Genomic DNA, 21971 nt, shown 5'->3' on the forward strand with positions numbered 1-21971 from the left:
TCATGCAAAACATATTTCTATATTAGTCATATTGTGAAAGAAAAAAGAAATCAAAAGAAAAAAAAACAAAAAACATGGTGAAAATTGTATGCTTTGATCTGTTTTCAGACTTCATCAGTTCTTTCTCTGCTCATAGAAGTTTTCATTAGGAGTCCTTCAGAATTGCCTTGGATCATTGTATTGCTGAGAATAGACAAGTCATTCATAGTTAATCATTGTATAATGTTGCTGTTACTATGTACAATATTCTCCAGGTTCTGCACTCTCTACTTTGAATCAGTTCATGTAAGTCTTTCCAGTTTTTTTTTTTCTGAAATCAGGGAACACTTTTGCATTATAAATTAAAACTAACTTTAGTTTCCACTTGCGAGATCAACACAAGAGGAAGGAGATTTAGATTGCAGCAGATGATATTCAGCAGTTTAGGTGTAAGTAAAAGTGACCAGATAGCAAGATGAGGAGAGTAGAATCTAGTGAATCTTGCCAGTGTGGGAGGTAAGGATGTGTGACTTTGGGAGTGGTTCATTAGGATACAAGGATTGAGGTTAGAAACCCATCGAGAGGGACGGCTAGGTGGCATAGTAGATAAAGCACCAGCCTTGGAGTCAGGAGTACCTGGGTTCAAATCCGGTCTCAGACACTTAATAATTAACTAGCTGTATGGCCTTGGGCAAACCACTTAACCCCATTTGCCTTGCAAAAACCATCAAGAAAAATGGAAAGAGAAGATGAACCAACCAACAGTAGATTCCACTAGCCCCTATGCTCCTCCTCAAAAACAGAATAAGAGGCAACTAGTTGGCACAGTGGATAGAGCATAGCCCTGGAGTCAGGAGGACTTAAGTTCAAATCAGACCTCAGACATTTAATAATTACCTAGGTGTGTGACCTTGGGCAAGTCATGTGATCTTATTGCCTTGCAAAAAACAAACCAAAAAAACCAGATGATAATATAAAAGCCATTGCTTAATGTTTAGCAAGCAAATGTGGTTTTCTTTGTTCAAGATGAAAGAGAAGGCGGGGTGGGGTACAAGGTGTAAAATATCAATAAAAGGATATTTTGAACTGCATTTTATTTGGAGGGAAAGGACTAATATAGAATATTTGGTTTCCTTTGTGAAGTCAATAAGTGTTCATTCTTGGACATTAGGGTAAAAATTCCTGACTTTACCAGTTGTGATTCACTGGAAAGCATTGATCATGAACTGTTTTTGTGGAATTATCTTCCTTGAATTCTTTAAATAGGGTTGGAAGTAATATTTTTGAGATGTGCAAGATATTAGCACTATATAGAAATGGTGAAATAATCCATGTCCCTTACAAATCTCCCATTAATTCTACGAGCTTGTTATAAAATTCACAATTTCTGAGGACATTTATATTTTGGTGAAATAATTTTGCCTCTTAATGGATATCTTTACTACTCTTCTCATGATTTTTAATAATTTCCAGTTTTACTTATCACTATTGTTGCAAGGAAAATCGCTTTGCACTCCTGTGAGTCAAAATAAAGGAAAGACAGAGTTGTTTTGTTTTTTTTGTTTAATGTTGTATGAAAAAATTGTCAAGGGATTGTCCTGGCATTCTGTCAGAACACCCCCTCACAAGCTAGTTTTATTGAGACAGATTACCATATGCTAGAAAATAGTCTAATCGTGCATGCATGTATGTGTGTGTGTGTGTGTGTGTGTGTGTGTTTGTGTGCTTCATTTCACATTCTCAAGGTCTAGTTAAAATAATAATCAATACCATGGACATGAATGTTCTAAGTCTAAAAGTTCTAAATGTCTAATTAACACAAACTTATTTCATCCTTAGTAAACTAGAAGAATCAAATGTATACTTCCATATAGCAATGTCTCTTTTCAAAGCAAGATAGAGTTGATTCTAAATATTCTGAAAATGAGAAATTATTCAGCATTATAGCATTATTATTTACTGGGTTTTTTCAGGTCCTTCAGAAGGAACTAGGTAATAGAGAGAATGTCCATTAGATATAATCCCTTATCTCATGGCATCTTAAATTCTTTAATTTGTAACCTCTGCTTTCAATAAAGTCATAATCTCCAAGATTCTGTTTGATTGGTAAATAAAATGTCATTCTTGAAGATTAGAAAAAGTGGAGCTTAAATCCACCCTCTGACACATCCTGACTTAGAGCCATGTCATCTAACAGGACCATTACCAACCTCAGGACTTAGCACAGTGCCTAGAAAATAGTAGGCACTTAATAGATGCTCCTTGACTTGCCTTAATCTAATCCCTTATTGCTACCTGGCAACTTTTTTTCTTTTTAATACTATTTTATTTTTTTTCTAATTATATATAGAGGGATAGTTTTAACATGCATTTTTCAAAAAAATTGTGAGTTTCACATTTTCTCCCTTCCTCCCTCAGATGGTAAGCAATCAGATATGGGTTATATAAATTGACAACTTTCTAAGATTATAAATTACAGATGAGTTTTCAATCCACGTTAAATAGAAAGCTTCCAAATTGGGGAATTTCTATATGGAAATAATATAAATCCTGAAAAATATGTGTGTTATATAGTATGTCCCAAGTTTCAGTTAGTTTTAAGTTACATTTCAATCTGAATGTGTGTTTATGGGTATGTTTACATATGAATATACATCTATCATGTAGAGACATACGTACATATATACATGTGTGCATGAGTATATTCCCAAATCAAAATCTTGCTTTGAAGTTGGGTTATTCTATTTCATAACAAAACAAAACTGGAGACTCAGTCTGAAACTGGATTTGGACTGATCCATTAGACAAAAGGAATCATTTCTCCAAGTCATTCTTCCTAGGTCAAGGAGGCTACTGTCAGGCAAGAAATTGAATGTATGAATTTTTTCTGTTGTGTAGAGATTTCTAGAGATATTTCTCCTAAGTGTCTGAATCCTTAACTCTTGAATTCAACAAGTTTGAAATATATACATAATTTCTGGGCAGAAGAGGAGAAGTGACTTTTTTGCTTTTTATTTTTTAACTAGTTCCTTCTTCCCCAAGACCTTGAAGTGCTGGAAGAGAAAGCAAATGCCTAAATCTCATTTGAAGTGATCATCTCTCCCACCCCAAACCCCACCTTCACCTTTAAAAAGAGCATTGTGCTAGGTGGCACAATGGATAGAGCACGGGCCTTGGAGTCAGGAGTACCTGGATTCAAATCTGGCCTCAGACACTTAATAATTACCTAGCCCTGTGGCCTTGAGCAAGCCACTTATAATCCCATTTGCCTTACAAAAACCTAAAATAAATAAAAAGAGCATTCAAGTTCCTTTTAATACTTCAACCATTACATCACATCACTCCTGTGGTCAAACTGTTTTTATGAAAAGTCTTGTATGGCTGAAGTTTAAGGGTTCTGCAGAGACAGATCCCCCAAAGAGGAACCTCTACTGTCTTTTCTGAAATACAGAAGTGCTGAGAAGGAAGTATCTGGAGAATATAGGTTATTGTTTCTTAATTTTATTTTGGAGCAGTTAGGTGGTACAGTGGATACAGTGCTAGGCCTGGAGTCAGAAAGTCTCATTTTCCTGAATTTAAATCTGACCTCAAATACTCCCTAGCTGTGTGACCCTAGGCAATTACTTAACTTTGCTTGCCTCAGTTTTCTCATATGTAAAATGAGTTGAAGAAGGTATTGCAAATCATTCCCATATCTTTGGAAAGAAAATTTCAAATTCAAAGAAGAATTAAATATAACTGAAAAATGACTGAACAACAATTCTGTTTTCAATTCTAATATCATTGGTCTAGTTATAGCAGCCTCTCTGTTAGTAAAATTGTTAACTCAAAAAGGTCCTAAAGCAGAAGAAATATATTCCATGCAAACTAGAGTACTATCAGGTATCTACAATTGGCAAAAAACAAATGAAGAACACAGGACTATAGGCAAATGTACACACTACTGATAGCAATACACATTGATCTTTCTGTAGGACCTCTAGGCAAGAAACACCAAGTCATAAATCTGATTGTGCAGTTGACCTTGCAATCCCACTCTTGGAAATAAGTTCATAAAATGACAGAATTTGAGGGTTGGAAGAGATTCAACATTCATTCATCTAGGTTTGTTTGTTTTTCCTTAAAGAGCTACTTGTATAGTGATGTTTACAGCCTTGCCTTCCCAATTGTTAAGGGAATACTGAACAAACATGAAGTCTCTATAAAATGAAGCAATGCTACACTGCAATGAAGAATGACAAAAGTGAAAAATATGAAGAGATCAATGTAATACTAATGCAAAAGGAAGAAAGTAGAACTCTTAAGCTGGCATATGTACTGATTACACTTGTACTTTGCATTAATAATTGTATATTCTTTTATCACAATGGTCATTCTCTCCATGGTTTCATACAGTAATTGGAAGGAACTTTATAGGTGTTCTAGAATCAGTTCATTTCATCCTGTGAGAGCTCATTATTGATGATATTTTTGTCCTTCATTCTCAAAGAAAACCATGACATCAAGGGTTGTTGATGCCAATGATAAGCACATGAATTGAGTATGGGGGGGCGGGGATGCTGTGTTAAGCCACCAGCCTCACTTTCTCCTTCATTGTCAGCTGGGGCCATGACTAAATATGGATCAGTATGACTGGAGATGTCCTGGATGAGAGGTAGTTAGGGTTAAACAAATTGCCCAAGGTCACACAGTTAGCAAATGTCAATTGTCTAAGGTTGAATTCAACTCTCCTCCTTGCTCTATCTACTGTGCTATCTCATTGTTAAATTTTCAGTATGAGCATCTATGCTTTGGAATTCGACAAATCAGATTTTGATTGTTTTGTTGATTATCTAGACTTAAGAAAGTGATGGAGAAAATATGAATTAAATTTAAAAGTGTTATGGATATATTTTTCTTAAAAAATTGTTTATTAAACATTTACCATTCTACTCTACTTATAATTCATCTAGATCATTTAGTCAAACCCACTTAATTTTCCAGATGGGAAAACTGAGTACTAGAGAATTTAAGTGACTTACCCAGGGTCTCACAAGCAAATGAAGCACAGAACCAAATTCAAATCCAACTTCTTTGACTCCTTCCATTGTGCCACATTGTTTTCTGTTTATCCTATGAAATTCTCAGCATCAGTGTTTCTTTAAATCTTTCAGAAAGAATTCATTCAATGCCTTCAAGCTCTTCTTCTGGATCTTTTAATATTTCAAGAACAATAATACAGAAGCTATTATTCTATTGTCTCTCATTCGTGTTACAAGAATATAGTTTGAATATATCATTTGTACTATTCCTGGATGAGGTATTTTATGTCATCTCTTTTTTGAAATTTAATATTTATTCTCATTTTGTACAAATAATGTTTTTTATACATTAATAAAATATTCTTGTTTAAGAGTAAATGAAATACCCCCTTCCCCCATAAATATAGACTCGCTTGAGCAATAAAGGGGAGAGAAAAAAATTAAAATAAAAAAATAGTAATAATTGTAGGTATGGCCAGGTGGCACAATGGATGGAGCACCAGCCCTGGAGCCATGAGCACCCAAGCCCATATCTGGCCCCATACACCCAACAATCACCCAGCTGTGTGACATGCAAGCCACCTGAAACCCACTGCCCTGAAAAAACCAAAAAAAGAAAAAAAAAAGACCCAAAATAAAATAAAATAGTAATAATAGTAGGGGTGGCTGGGTGGTGGACAGAGCATTGGCCCTTGAGCCAGGAGCACCCAGGTCCAAATCTGGCCTCAGACATCCAACAATCACCCTGCTATGCGGCCCCAGGCAGGCCACCCAGCCCCATTTGCCCTGCACCCCCCAAAAAAATAATAATAATAAAAAATGTGCTTGAGTCTTTGTTCCAACACCAACAACTCTGTCGTGAGTAGATCACATTCTTTGTGATAAGTCCATCACAAAAGTTACTTCCATATTTTTCCACCACTGCCATTGCTGATTGCAACTCCCTCCTTTTGTATTTCTCCACTACCATGTACTATATTTTCCCTCTCCTTTCACTCTGTTTCTGCTGTAGGGTAGCTGAGTGGCACAGCAGACAGATCCCCAGCTCTGGGGCCAAAAGGCCCTGAGCCCCCATACCACCCATTAGGCCCAGCATCCACCTGGCCCTATGGTCCAGGACAGGCCTTTCAATCCCAGCCCCTTGCAAGAAGTAAAAAAGAAAATGTGTTACATCTGACCACTCTCCCCCCATGGTCCATCCTCTCCTCCATCACTCACATCACCCCCACTTCCCCCTGTCCCCCCCATCCTTCTTATTCCAGGTGCCTATACCCCATTGAGTATATTTGCTGTTTCCTCTCCTAACCACCTCTGATGAGAGCAAAGATTCCCTCATTCCCCTTTGACTTCCCCCCTTCCATATCATTGCAATAGCTCATTGTAATAAAGAAAAATCTTATTATATGAAATATATTGGCCTATTCCCCCCTCTCCTTTTTCTTTCTCACATTACATTTCCCTTTTTTCTATTGACTCCATTTTTACACCATATTTTATCTTCAAATTCAGCTTTCTCCTGTGCTTCAACTATAAAAGCTCCCTCTACCTGCTCTATTCACTGAGAAGGTTCATATGAGTATTATTAGCATCATTTTTCTATGCAGGAATACATGCAGTTCATCATCATTAAGTCCCTCATATTTTCCCCCTCTCCTCCAGTCTCCATGCTTCACCTGAATCCTATATCTGAAGATCAAACCTTTTGTTCAGCTCTGGCTATTCCAACAGGAACATTTGAAATTCCCCTGGTTCAATGAAAGTCCATCTTTTTCCCTGGAAGAGGACATTCAGCCTTGCTGGGTAGTTGATTCTTGGTTGCATTCTAAGCTCTTTTGCCTTCTAGTATATTATATTCCAAACCCTATGAGCTTCCAATATAGTTGCTACTAAGTTCTGTGTGATCCTGACTGTAGCTCCACAATATTTGAACTGTGTCCTTCTGGCTGCTTGTAATATTTTCTCTTTGACTTGGGAGTTCTGGAACTTGGCTATAATATTCCTAGGGGTTGGTTTTTGGGGATCTCTTTCATGGGGGGATTGGTGGATTCTCTCCATTTCTATTTTGCCCTCTGCTTCTAGAATATCAGGGCAATTTTCCTGTAGTAATTCTTTGAAAATGATGTCAAGGCTCTTTTCCTGATCATGACTTTCAGGTATTCCAATAATTTTTAAAATATCTTTCCTAAGACTGTTTTCCATATCAGTTGTTTTTCCAATGAGATGTTTCACATTTTCTTCTAATCTTACATTTTTTTGGTTTTGAAGTATTGAGTCCTGGTTTCTCATGAATTCCTCAATCTCTCTGAGTTCTATTCTTTGTCTGAAGGATTTGTTCTCCTCAGAGAGTTTTCTTATCTCTTTTTCTATCTGGCCAATTTTGCTTCTTGTTTTTTAGTTGTTTTTTTTTTGCAAGGCAAATGGGGTTAAGTGGCTTGCCCAAGGCCACACAGCTAGGTAATTATTAAGTGTCTGAGACCAGATTTGAACCCAGGTACTCCTGACTCCAAGGCCGGTGCTTTATCCACTATGCCACCTAGCTGCCCCCAATTTTGCTTTTTAAAGCATTCTTCTCCTCATTAACTTTTTGAACTGTTTTATCCATTTGACCTAAGCTGGTTTTTAGCATGCTGTTTTCTTCAGCAATTTTTTGGATTTCCTTGACTAAGCTGCTGACTTCATTTTCATGTTTTTCCTGCATCTCTCTCCTTTCTTTTCCCAGTTTTTCTTCTAACTCCCTCATTTGATTTTCAAAGTCTTTTTTGAGCTCTGTCATAGCCTGAGCCCAATTTCTGTTTTTCTTGGAGTCTTTAGATGCGGTAGCTTGTGCTTCCTCATCTTCAGACTGAGTATTTTGATCCTTCTTGGACTCATATGCAAAATATTTCTCAATGGTGTTCCTCTTGTTTCTCTGCTTGCTCATTTTCCCAGTCTGAGCCTGGTTTTGGGGTGCTTCCTGAGCTTTTGGGACACTCCCACAAGGGTCTCAGTGTGTAAGGCTCTGTCCTCCCTCCTGGTCTGTGAATGACCATATGCGCCCCCTTCTGCCATGAGGCTGAGGTGGAGGGGGCCCCTGCTGTTCTATGGGGGGGTCTAGACTGTGATCAGGATATGAATGTGGTCAGAACCCCAGAGTCCTGTTCCAGGGGTAGAGGACAGAGCTCTGCAGTCTCTCTCTCTTCACTCCCCTCCCTAGGTTCAATGGGCTCATGCCCTGGGGGCTCCTGCTTACCAGCTCCTCCTGCTTCTGTTTCCTGGAACTTGGCTGCTCTCTGTGTGCCCTGAGGGTTGGGCTTCACATGCTCACTCTGGCAGAGGTCCCCCCCCTGCTGTTCCCCCAATTTGTGCCCAGTGCTCCCCAGGGCATAGCTTAGGAAACTCCCCCACTGCTGTGAGCTGGGTTCCCAGCACCCTGGGGCTGCCTCCGGGAGGCTGAAGTTCTTTTGCTTTGGTGGGCCACCCCTCTGGTGGGCCGCCCCTCCAACCCCCATAGCAGAGCCTTTCTGCTCTTTTCCAGGTTATCTTGAGTAGGAGAATTGCCTCATTGGGTCCCTCTGTGGGTTCTGTTTCTTGAAAATTTAATTAGAGTCTTTAGCTTATAAGTTTTATGAGAGAGTGCCTAAGACATGATCTGTTCTTGTCGCCATCTTGGCTCCACCCCCCTATGCCATCTCTTAAATGCAATATTGACTGGTCTTTTAAACCCTTAGGTGACTTTTTAAATTCCTTTTGGATTACTTAATGTTTTGTTTTTTTTTCTAGATTTGTGATTTTCCATAAGCAATTGTTGTATCTGGGGCTCTCAGACTTTATGATATCTTTCATTTCTCCAGTCGACAGCTCCCAAATCTGGAGGAGGAAGGACTCACTCACGCTTCATGACACTACTCTCTATTCTGGCACAAACTTCCATTGCAAGACTACAGTTCGGAGAATTAGAGAAGAAAAGTTTTATTGAGAAGAAGAGGGAAAACAAAAGAATGGATGAAAAACCATCTCTTAAAGGTTTGTGTAAATTTTGTGTCATAGTCTTGAACAAGAAAGACTTCTTCTGAGCTCCCTTGCTTCTCTTAGAAGAAGAACTCAATGGTCTCCTAAAGTTCATAGTTACTTCCAGGTGACACTATTAAGCATGGCTGTCTCCTACTGCTGATACAAGTTACTCTCAGCCAATTTCTTCAAAGTTGCTTTTGGGGGCGGCTAGGTGGCATAGTGGATAAAGCACCAGCCTTGGAGTCAGGAGTACCTGGGTTCAAATCCAGTCTCAGACACTTAATAATTACCTAGCCGTGTGGCCTTGGGCAAGCCACTTAACCCCATTTGCCTTGCAAAAACCTAAAAAACAAAACAAAGTTGCTTTTGAATAGCTAACAGACATCTAGAAAAGAAAAAAGTTATGAAAAACAAGCATCAACTTAATCAAGTCTAGGATATACCAGTGTAAGGTTATTTCCTTTCCTTGTTACTAGACATGGAGATTACTGGAATGCTTTAGATAGATCTTACCTAGATTTTGGCAAATATTATTCTTATAGGTACAATTAGGTGGAATTGGAACAATTTAAATGGTCACTATCAAAGAGAGATCATTAATAAAAATATAAAAATATGGCCTTGAAGAATGTATTCAATAGGGTACTCCAGATCTATGTGCTTGACCCGCCTTGACTGCTTAAACATTGTTATCAATGATTTGGATAAAGGCATAAAAGATTCACTCATCAAATAAGGACTATCAAATTAAATGATAGTAAGAAGTCAAAAATACCTTGACAGATTTGAACATTGATTTGAATTCAATAAAGATATTTAATAAGAATGAATTCTCACAAGTGGGTTTGAGAACTTCAATTTGCCTGAGAACAATATGGAGGTTTTTATTAAAAAGCTATATTGGTGATTTCATCAGGTTCCATGGACTAATTGTGCCCATCTCTACATATGATTAAAATTTACCTAGACAGTTCTCATCTCTCTTCTGAGCTTCAGTGATATATTACCAACTATCTGTTGGATTCCCTTAAGAGAGTGTCCCCTTAATAGGGTGAACACTTAACAAACTTCTTATCTTTTAACCTCAAATCCCATCATCTTCCTAACTTCCCTATTTCTATTAAGGGCACCACTATTTTCCCAAATCCTCATGTTTGCCACTAAGCAATCATTTCTCACTATTCAGTATCACTGAGTTTTGGTAAAACATGCTAATTAAATGCTTGCTGATTCATTTGTTGGCCAGTACTCCTCTCCATACATTCTTCAACCTCTCTATTCCCCGCAACCATGCTCTATGCTCTTGTATCTCCATGTAAGAGTATTGACTTTTTAAATACCTTTGGAAGGTTAAACACTCCTGTTGTTCCTTGTACGTGGGTGTCCTCCTAGCCCTTCAAATTTCTACCAATCATTCAAAGCCCAATTCAAATGCTACTTTTCCTTATCCTCCTAGTTGCCAAGGACTTTCTCCTTTATATCTTATATAGATTCTCAAAGTTATCATATAGAATTTTATATTATAGTTATGTGTTAATGCTCTTGTAAGACTGCAAGTTCCTTGAGGTGAGGGACCATTAAAAGTCATTTTCTTTTTTTTTTTTTGCAGGGCAAATGGGGTTAAGTGGCTTGCCCAAGGCCACACAGCTAGGTAATTATTAAGTGTCTGAGACCGGATTTGAACCCAGGTACTCCTGACTCCAGGGCCGGTGCTTTATCCACTGCGCCACCTAGCCACCCCTAAAAGTCATTTTCAATGCATTTTGTTTTGACACAACAAATACTTAACAAAAAAAAACATTCAAATACTTTCCTCTTTGTCCCCAAGTGCATTCCAAGAAAATAATTAGTTTTTCAGGGAAAAAAAAAAATGACTATTTGTTTTGGTATAATGGTACTAACCCTGACCATTGCATGCCACTGTAATTTTGTGCCTTTCAATATTGACTTTAATTGCATTGTTTTAACTATTATATACTTTATTGTTTTGGTTCTGCTCTTTTCACTTTGTATCACTTCATGCAAATTTTCAGTGATTTTATTTTATTGAAACATATCTCCACAGCATGGTAATCTACATATAGTAAGTAGCTTAATAAATGTTTCTTGCATTATTGCTTGTTGTTGTATCTTTATCATTTATTCTGGTTTGGTGTTTACTTTGAATGTTCTGTAACTATACTGAGGCCTGACAGCACATAGACAGTTTAGTCTAGAAATGAATGAGTTATCTCTAAATAGTCATTTCCTATCTGCTAAGACATAGGTCAATTTTATTTTTGATATTATATAGTCACCATGTCCAGTCCCTTCTTCTTCACAATACATAGACAGGCATTAGGTCTCCCAGCAGTCTTCAAATCTTTGACCTCTTTTAGTTTTTAATTCAAAATCATATTTTTAATATATTTTTAGCTGTCTTCTCTTGTGTTCACTTTTTTGTATTGCCAAGTATCACATAGTACGTGGTATCTTAGTGGAGGCAGCTAGGTGGTACAGCAGATAGAGAGAAGACCCTGTATTAAGAAGACCTGAGTTCAAAATTGTCCTCAGATATTTAACTAGTTGTGTGACCCCGAGCAAGTCACTTAACCTCTGCCTCATCTGTAAAATAGAGAATGATATTACCTACCTTCCAGAGTTGTTGTGAGAATCGAATTAGATATCAACTATAAGGCATTAAATACAGTGTGTGGCTCAAATTAAGTACTATATAAATGTGAGTTATCATTGTTGTTTAGGGCAACTGGGTGACATAATGATTAGCATATTAGGTCTGGAGTCAGAAAGATTTATTTTTCCTGACTTTCAATATGACCTCAGACACTTACTAGATATGTGACCCTGGACAAATCACTTATCTCTGCCTCAGTTTCCTCATCTGTGAAATGATCTGGAGAAGGAAATGGCAAACCACTCCAGTATTCTTGCCAAGAAAACCTAAAATAGAGTTATTAAGAGTTGGACATGAATAAAATAACTGATTAATAACAACAAATTATTGTCATTTATTTTTTATATTTTTATTCATTCCTTTCTTTTCCTTCTTTTATAGGCACCCACATAAACTTCAAACTATAACCCAACTAAGGAAAATAAATTCACAGAAAATTATTAGAACATATTGGCTAATTGTGTAGTAATGAGATTTACTTTTCTAATAATTATATCATAACCTGTAAGCCCAAATGAGTATTGTTCTAAATACCACACACTTATTTAACTTCAAAACATGTTTTGTAATTCCTCTTTGAGAATTGGCTTCAGGACCAGATTTCTTATCAAGTTCTTCACAAAATTTCTCTACTTCATCCTCTGCAACAGATGCCAGTGTATAAGCTATATTATCTACAAGATAATGTCCTGAAGATGAAACACAGAGAAAGAATGTGGCCAGGGACAGCTTGGCTTCTCCTCCAGGAGTCTATGATTTTTCACTTGGCCATTTCTAACTAGTTCATCTAGAGCCTGGCCACTGTCCAATAGCTGAATATATGCTGCTAAGGAACCACGGGGATTTTTTTTCCCCATAGTTTTATAAGCTTTGACCCTGGGTGATATTTTTATAAACATCCCAGATATAAATTTGTAAATGAGGCTTTAGAAACATCAGTCTCTACCCTCTAGATAGATGGTCTATTTCTCATCCTTGGAATCCCAGTCTTTTCTTATCTTTACCTATTGAAATTGCTCTTTAAGGAATAATTGTGCCTCTTCTATAATTTTTTCTGTTGTCTTAAGCCACCCAATTCTGTGTATGTGTGTGTATGTGTGTGTGTGTGTGTGCACTTTTTCTCTAAGGTTCCTGAAATAGATGGCCGTGACCTCTGAATCTAGTGTTCCAATACTCCCAAGGAAGAGTGACTGAATGAAGACTAGTCTGGGTTGGATTTCTTTGGGGGAATGTCCATTTGGTGTGAGCCCATCTTTATTTTGGCTTTAGAAGTTAATGGCATAGATTACTTGGGGCCACACAGCAACTTTTCATCGACTTCCATTATTCTCTATATCTTTTCACTTGTCCCAACTTTCCTAAATGAGAGGACCAGCTCTGAACAACTAAAATGATTTTCTGGGGGCTCACTTGGTTATACATAGCAAACAGGATTTTCAAATCTAAATCCAATGGAAGGAAGAGGATTCCAGGCCCAGACACTAGTACACAAATTTTGTAGTCCCCCCATTTCATCCTGTCATGCAATTTGTTATGAAAATATGGGGAATGTAGGGTATGTGGCTTCCACAGAATGTAAGAGGAGATTAAATATATGTGTGTGTATACATAGATTAAATATATGTTTTAAATTAAGTATAGATTAAATACAAATATATACACATACATACATACATACATTACAAAGACTGGGGAATGCCTGTTGGTACCTGTGTGCAGGTATGTGAGTGTAAGACAAAATAAATGACCCTGATCAATCATTGAGCTGAATGAGAACCCCTCACCAGACATTAAGCCCCCTTACCCAGGAGGAGCCAAAAACTAGCTTCAACTACTCAAGGGTTGACCTAGATTGTCCTTTATAAGTGACATATTACTATACATTTCCCTGTGCTCATTAGTATAATGACCAGGGCGGGTAAAACATGTTATTAGAGAGTGGTATTGAGAGGGACTGGCATGAAGGAGAGGAACAAGTCTTTCAAACTGCATAAAAGACTGGACATTGTTACAATTTGGGGGCTTTTCCCCTGCTAGAGTAACTGGCCCTCCTCTGCAAAGAAGTTTAATAATAAAAGCTATTTTAATCACTCTGGACTAAGTATCATTATAAACCATTTACAACAAAATCATGCTCCCTGAGATGCTTGGTGAGGAAATATGTCCAAACTTAATGACTTTCACTATCATATCAACTTTGGATCCGGAAGTAAATACTAATTCCAAGATGAGAAGGTATGGCATAGGCACAAGTTGTATCAATAAGAGGAAATATATCTGTAAAGGAATTAGAAAAGAAATAATCCAAAGGTAAGTTTTTTTTAAATAAATTATGCTGGGGGACAGAGCCAAGATGGTGAAAGGAGAGGATCATCTCTTAGGTGCACTCTCTCTGATATTTTCAAAATTATAAAATAAGGACTCTAACTGAATTTTCGAGAGACAGAACCCCCAGAGGGATCCACTGAGGCAATTCTCCAGCCCAAGGTAATCTGGAAAATAGCAGAAAGGCTCCGCTCCATGGGGCTAGAGGGGTGGCTGCCAGAGTAAAGCAACTTCAGCCTCCCAGAGGTAGTCCCAGGGCACTGGGAGCCACAGCTCAAGGCTGGGGGGCAGTTTCCTGATCTACACCCCAGAGAGCATGGAGCACAACTTGTGGGATCAGCAGAGGACCTCTGCCAGAGCGAGCTGAGAATCCCAGCCCTCAGGGCACTCAGCGAGCAGCGTGGCCATGGCAACCCAGGTCCAGGAAGTGTAAGCAGGTGGAGGTAAGCAGGAGCCCCCAGATGTGAGTGCTGAGCCTAAATAGGGGAGTGGAAAGAGACTGCCGAGGTCTGTCCTCTGACCCTGAAACAAGACTCTGGGGCTCTGACCACATTCAAATCCTGATCACAGTCTAGGCCCCCCATAGAACAGCAAGCCCCCCCCCACCTCAGCCCCTTGGCAGAGGGGTGCACTTGTGGTCATTAACAAACCAGGAGGGAAGACAGAGCCTCACACATGGAGATCCTCGTGGGAGGGTGTCCCAATAATACTCAAAAGCTCAGAAAGCACCCAAAAACCAGGCATAGGCTGGAGAAATGAGTAAGCAGAGAAAAAAGAGGAACACCATTGAGAAATACTTTGTCTATGATCCCAAGAATCTGAAGATGAGGAAGTACAAACTCCTGCATCTAAAGACTCCAAGAAAAACAGAAATTGGGCTCAGTCTATGACAGAGCTCAAAGAAAGACTTTGAAAATCAAGTGAGGGAGATAGAAGAAAAATTGGGAAAAGAGAGAGATGCAGGAAAAACATGAAAAAGAAGTCAGCAGCGTAGTCAAGGAGATCCAAAAAAATGCTGAAGAAAATAACATGCTAAAAACCAGCATAGGTCAAATGGATAAAACAGTTCAAAAACTTTTTGAGGAGAAGAATGCTTTAAAAAGCAGAATTGGCCAGATGCAAAAAGAGATAAGAAAACTCTCTGAGGAAAACAAATCCTTCAGATGTAGAATGGAACTGAGTGAGGCCACTGATTTTACAAGAAATCAAGACATAATACTTCAAAACCAAAAGAATGAAAAATTAGAAGAAAATGTAAAACATCTCATTGAAAAAACAACTGATATGGAAAACAGATTCAGGAAAGAGAATTTTAAAATTATTGGAATACCTGAAAGTCATGATCAGAAAAAGAGCCTTGACATCATTTTCAAAGAATTACTACAAGAAAATTGCCCTGATATCCTAGAAGCAGAGGGCAAAATAGAAATGGAGAGAATCCACCAATTTCCCTGAGAAAGAGATCCAAACCACCCCCCCTCCAGGAATATCATGGCCAAGTTCCAGAACTGCCAAGTCAAAGAGAAAATATTACAAGCAGCCAGAAGGACACAATTCAAAGCTGCAGTCAGGACTTAGCAGCAACTACATTAAAAGTTCATATGGCTTGTAATATAATATTCTGGAAGGCAAAAGAGTTCAGAATTCAACTGAGAATCAACTACCCAGCAAAACTGAATGTCCTCTTACAGGGAAAAAGATGGACTTTCAATGAACCAGGGGAATTTCAAATGTTCCTCTTGGAATGGCCAGAGCTGAACAGAAAGATTAATCTTCAAATACAGGACTCAGGTGAAGCATAGAGAGTGGAGGAGAAGGGGAAAATATGAGGGACTTAATGATGATGAGCTACATGGATTCCTGCATAGAAAAATGGTACTGATAATACTCATATGAACCTTCTCATTTAATAGAGCAGGTAGCAGGAGTTTTTATAAATGAAGCACAGGAGAGAGCTGAATTTGAAGATATAATATAGGGTAAGAATGGAGTCAATGGATAAAAGGGAAATGTAATGAGAGAAAGAAAAAGGAAAGGTGGAATAGGCTAAGATATTTCATATAATAAGATTTTTCTTTATTACAATGAGCTGTTATAATGATATGGAAGAGGGGAAGGCAAGGGGGAATGAGGGAACCTTCACTCTCATCAGAGGTGTCTAGGAGAGGAAACAGCATATATATATATATATATATATATATATATATATATATATATATACTCAATGGGGTATAGACATCTAGAGTAAGAAGGAGAGAAGGGGGACAGGGGGAAGGGGGGGGATGTGAGTGATGGAGGAGAGGATGGACCATGAGGGAAGAATGGTCACATATGACACATTTTCTTTTATACTTCTTGCAAGGGGCTGGGATTGGATGGCCTGTCGGGGACCATAGGGCTGGGTGGATGCTGGGCCTAAGGGTTGGTATGTGGCCTTGAGGCCTCTTGGCCCCAGGGCCAGGGATCTGTCTGCTGCACCACTCAGCTACTCTACAGCACATTTAAGAAGAGGGACAGAGTGAAAGGAGAGAAAAAATATAGTATATGGTAGTGTGTAAGTACAAATGGAGGGAGTTGTGATCAGCAATGGCAATGGTGAAAAAATATGGAAGTAGCTTTTGTGATGGACTTATCATAAAAAATGTGATCCACCGGCGACAGAGCTGGAGGTGTTGGAACACAGACTGAAACACATTTATTATTATGATTATTATTATTATTGTTATTATTATTATCATCATCATCATCATCATCATTATTATCATTATCATTATTAATTATTATTATTATTTGGGGGGTTACAGGGCAAATGGGGCTAGGTGGCTTGCCTGGGGGCCACACAGCTGGGTGATTGTTGGGTGTCTGAGGCTGGATTTAGAGCCAGGTGCTCCTGGCTCCAGGGCCGGTGCTCTGTCTGCTGCACCACTTGGCCACCCCTACTACTACTACTATTATTATTATTATTATTATTATCATTATCATTATCATTATTATCATTATTATCATTATTTTATTTGGGTCTTTTTTTTTTGGTTTTTGTAGGGCAATGGGGTTGGGGTGGCTTGCCCAGGGTCACACAGCGGGGTGATTGTGGGTGTCTGGGGCCAGATTTGGGCTCAGATGCTCCTGGCTCCAGGGCCGGTGCTCCATCCACTGTGCCACCTGGCTGCATCTATCATTATTTTTATTATTATTATCATTAATAATAATAATAATAATTTTAATTTTTTTCTCTTTCCTTTACTTTATCGCTCCTGTGGATCTATACTTTTTGGGGGGAGGGGGTATTATGTTTACTCTTAAACAAGAATATTTTAGTAATATATAAAAAAAGCATCATTTGTACAAAAATAAGAATAAAATAAATAAAAATAAATTATGCTATTTAGAACAGAAATAAATAGAATATAATTTCTTAGATACCTTTTTACCTAGGTAATTATTTTTTTTCTGGGGACTAGAGAAAATTCTATGTTTTTAGGCAGCATATTGAAGGCCTCAACTGTCTCTGCCCCAATTTATGAATACCTTTCCCATTACAGCATTGCACCTCCACCTCCTACAAATTACAGAAGATAGGTGATTATATGAAAGCAAGCAGGCAATTAATATTTATTAACTAATGTGTCAGGTAAATGATGGGAAAAGAACAGGTTGTAAGACTGAATGGATACCTTCTTTTCTTATGAAATATTGATATTTGAATTCACTTTTGAATTCATCTCATCCTATAGTTTTTTTTCTTTGAGAATTCAATTAGACTTGTTCAAACAGAAGATGCTATGCCCTTAGATGGTAAGCTCTCCTGCTCAAAAGGAAAATCACCTCCCCCTCCACACTCACCCCACAGCTTCCCACCATCATTTGTTCCTGTCTTGTGGAATAGGAATGGAAGAATGAGTTATTTGGCAGAAAAATTTCATCTTTTATTCTCCACCCCCATATAAAGGAATGCTCACTATACAAATATGGCTAGATCTTAGTTTTAGATAGATGTTTTTCACTTGATTCTTTTCATTTTTAAAAAAATTTTGTAACAGACTGCCTTGGTCCTCACTGCCTGAAGGCCATTAGATTATATTTCACCTCCCCCAGAGTTCTCCAGCACTCTTCTGTAGATTTGGAGATGTCCATGTTCTGCAAATTGCCCTCATAGATGACATTCCCCCAATTGTAGGGTGATCCCCCTGTACTCCAGTTCCATTTACAATCATTTCACAAACAATCAAATTAACTTTTTCAAAGGAATACTTACTTCCCTCAAATATGCAAATTTACTCCACAACAATTGGGAGATATAATCCCTCCACTCTCCATTCTACCTCAGTCTCTGGGGAGAGGAAAAGAATTTCCTAAGATCGGTTTCTAGAGAATCATTTCCAATATCCCAACTTCCAAGTACAATATCCAAGCACCCTTAAGCTCCAGATCCAGACACTCCTGCATTTCAAGGCTTCCCTATTGGGCTGGTTTACAGCAACAAACCAGACCTGACTTAGGTCAACATGGCTAAAACTCCTAGAGCAGAAGGGATCACTTGCAACCTTTAAAACTGAGGACAGGGGCAGCTAGGTGGTGCAGTGGATAAAGCATTGGCCCTGGACTCAGGAGTACCTGGGTTCATTCAAATCCAGTCTCAGACATTTAATAATTACCTAGCTGTGTGGTCTTGGGCAAGCCACTTAACCCCATTTGCCTTGCAAAAACCTAAAAAAAAAAAAAACTGAGGATAAATGGAATGGAACAAGACCCCCAGATTCACTTCTCAAAGCTGAAGTTAAAATGTAAGAGCAGGAGAAGGAAGTCCCTTTCCACCAGTTCAGTTCACCGTAAGTCCATGAATAAACTGTGATGGTCAATCTTTGGAGACAAAAAAAAGCAGCATTTAGGAAAAAGGAGGATGTCTCTGTCTGGCTAGTTTTTAAAGTTGTCCTTTTCAGTTTCAAAATCAATCAAAGAGACCACCCCACCCACATGGGAGCAGACAGAGGAAGTCTTCATATTAAGTGATCTGAGAATGCCCAGACAAGCCCTGTTACAATTTTTTTTCCTTTTAATTGGCAAGTGTTTTTTTATTAATCTATCACTCCCACCATCCAACTTCATACTGTGCAAATGTTTTTAAAAGCCTTCAATATATAGCTGCAAACTAACAGCAAAACAAATTTCTGCATTAGCCATATCTAAAAATGTGCATCCCTCCCTCCCCCCACTCTGCATTTTTCAGTTAGTACCTCTCTGTCAGGAGGTAAATGGCACATTTCATCTTCATTTTTTTAGATTTGTCAAGTCCTGAAATAAATCAAAGCCATGGATTGAGCAATAAAGCTCCTTCATTTGAGATAACAGGGTAGCAAACCCGCCATTCTAGTGGATTTCCCAAACTATAAGCCCAAAGAAAAGTTTTTTACATCCTTGGGGTTGAGGGAAGAGGAAGAGAAAGGAGGCAACACTTGGTAGCAAGGTCTGGTCACAAGATCCCAGTCACCCCCACTCCCACCCCCAGCAATATGAGCAAGAAGAACCACTTCATTTGGATGTTTTGCTCTTCATGCTATGAATTCTAACAGAATTGGTAAAAAATGTCATTGAGGTAACCAGGTGAAGACTGGTTTTGTTTACCAGGAAAAATTTTGAGGTTGGGGCTTGAAGATGGCATGGTGGAGATTTAAGTTATCTCATTATCTTAAGGGTAGGAATGTAAGAACATAACTGGAATTTTGGCGTTATCAGAATGATGCCTGAGAAAAATGCAGTGGGCTAAAGGTTTGGGTAGAACATGAAAGAATTCATATAAATGATCAATTCTGACACAGAATAAATTTTAGAGACAAAAAGTTTATTTATGTATTGCTGTGACTAGCAGAAGCCAAGGGAAAGAAAGACTAAAGGCAGGAAGCCACTGATCCCTAAAGCAACCCTAAACAACCTAAGCATCCTAAGCCATCATGAGAGGATGAGTGGTAAGGAAGTATAAGAGCAACATCAATGACATAAGCTACCATGAGAAGATGAACAAAAAAGAAAAGTATAGAAAAAAAAGAGGTTAAGTGAAGAATCAAGCTTCCCCAGAGTGGGCTGCCCTCCCAAAGAAAGACAAGCAATCAGGGGATAAGTAGTAAAGAAGACAAAGGGGCAAGAGAGGTTATTTGGAGTTCTTGCTCCTCCTGAGCAAGCTGTCCTCCCGAAAGAAGATGAATAACTCAACTGAGTAAAGAGTGAGTTTTTAAAGGAGCAGGAAGATGAGATAATTTAGGTATAAGTTGATGAGGGCAGTAACTCAGAGAGCAGAGATAAGATGATTAGAGATATATAGATGAGGGGTGGTAATTCAAAGTCTTAATCCTTTCAGGCAGGAAATTAGATAGAACACTGACCTTGGAATCAGGAGGTCTAGTCTGGTTCATATCTGGCCACTGGACCCAGATGACTCTGGAGGAAAAATGAGGCCTATAAGTTATAGCACAGCCCCACCCCAATCTAATTCATGTGCTTGTCATGGTATCACCTTCTTGATGTAGTGGAACAAAATAAAGGACAAGCATCATTATTATAAATCCTTTAAGGCAAAGGCAGGGATCCATTGTTTTGTTGATAGGGGTTTGTTTTGTACCTGGAGGCAGGGATTTATCAAGAGTCCTTGCCAGGAAAGGGATAGGTACTTTATTTAAAAAGTTCACTGACCTCATCTCAAAGCTTGAACAAATGGAATGGACAGGGAGGTGGTCAGTTTTAATGTGAGGTAAATGGTCAGTGCCAAAGGAATAGATTATAAAACATATTCTACTTCCCCTTCTTCAAGGATCACTAAGAGGTCGAGGTAGTCCTTATTACAATTGGTATTAACAATTTTCTGTCATTACATTAACAATTATATGAACAATTTTATCAGATTTATCATTGCAGTTCTTAGAATTGTGATCTTTCTTTTTTTGTAATTGATTGATGACATTATACATTTTATTTATTTATGTCACACAACTAGAAAATTATTAAGTGACTGAGGCTGGATTTGAACTCAGGTCCTCCTGACTCCAGGGCTCTATCCACTGGGCCACCTAGCTGCCCCTGAATTGTAATCTTTCAAAGTTGCTTTTCTCTACAGTATTGTCACTGTATAAATTGTTCTGTATCTACTCACTTGATTTTGCAGCAATTAATAGACATCTTCCCACTTTCCTCTGAAATTGTCCATCTCATCATTTCTCTTTTTTGTTTGTTTTGTTTTGGGTTTGGGGGTTTTTTTTGTTTTGTTTTTGCAAGGCAATGGGGATTAAGTGACTTGCCCAAGATCACACAACTAGGTAATTATTTATTTTCTGAGGCCATATTTGAACTCAGATCTTCTTGACTTCTATTCACTGTACCACCTAGCTGCCTCTCATCATTCTTTAAGGCTTAATAATATTCCCTTACATTCATATACCACAATGAATTTATCCATATATATATATGAATATATATAATACCTCCTTAATTTCACTTTTTGGATACCACAAAAAAAGGGACTGCTAATTTTTTTTTTTTTTTTTGCTATATGAATCCTTTCCCTCTTTCTCTGATTTCTTTGGGGCATAGGCTCACTAGTGTTGTAGGGTAAAAGATTTTGCAGTTTATTAAGTTTCTGGGAATGGTTCCAAATTGATCTCCAAAATAGAGGGCTGACTACATTAATATGTTTGCTTTTCCATAGACCCTCCAAAATATATCATTTTCCACTGGTAGAATCTTAAAGTTGTTTTAGTTTGCATTTTTCTAAATATTAATAATCAGGAGCATTTTTTCAAATAATTGCTAATAGCTTAGATTTTTTTCCCATTGAAAATGACCAGTTCATATCCTTTAATCCATGTAATTATTGTTGTTCAGTAGTTTCAGGTATGTCTGATTCTTTGTGACCTCATTTGGGGTTTTCTTGGCAAAGATACTAAAGTAGTTTGTCATTTCCCTTTCCAGCTCATTTTACAAATAAGAAAACTGAG

General features: G+C 38.1%; 1 long non-coding RNA gene across 1 annotated transcript; it reads right to left on the reverse strand.

Annotated features, from left to right (window-relative positions):
• LOC141493914 (uncharacterized) lies at positions 1-20403 on the reverse strand. The gene is made up of 3 exons (XR_012470353.1): positions 20367-20403; positions 5001-5171; positions 1-183 (listed from the first exon to the last, which is right to left on the reverse strand). It is a non-coding gene; the product is annotated as an uncharacterized LOC141493914 (long non-coding RNA).
• Positions 20404-21971: the final 1568 nt, after the last annotated feature.

This window comes from Macrotis lagotis, chromosome 7, assembly GCF_037893015.1.
Source record: "Macrotis lagotis isolate mMagLag1 chromosome 7, bilby.v1.9.chrom.fasta, whole genome shotgun sequence".
In the NCBI taxonomy this organism is placed as follows: Eukaryota; Metazoa; Chordata; class Mammalia; order Peramelemorphia; family Peramelidae; genus Macrotis; species Macrotis lagotis.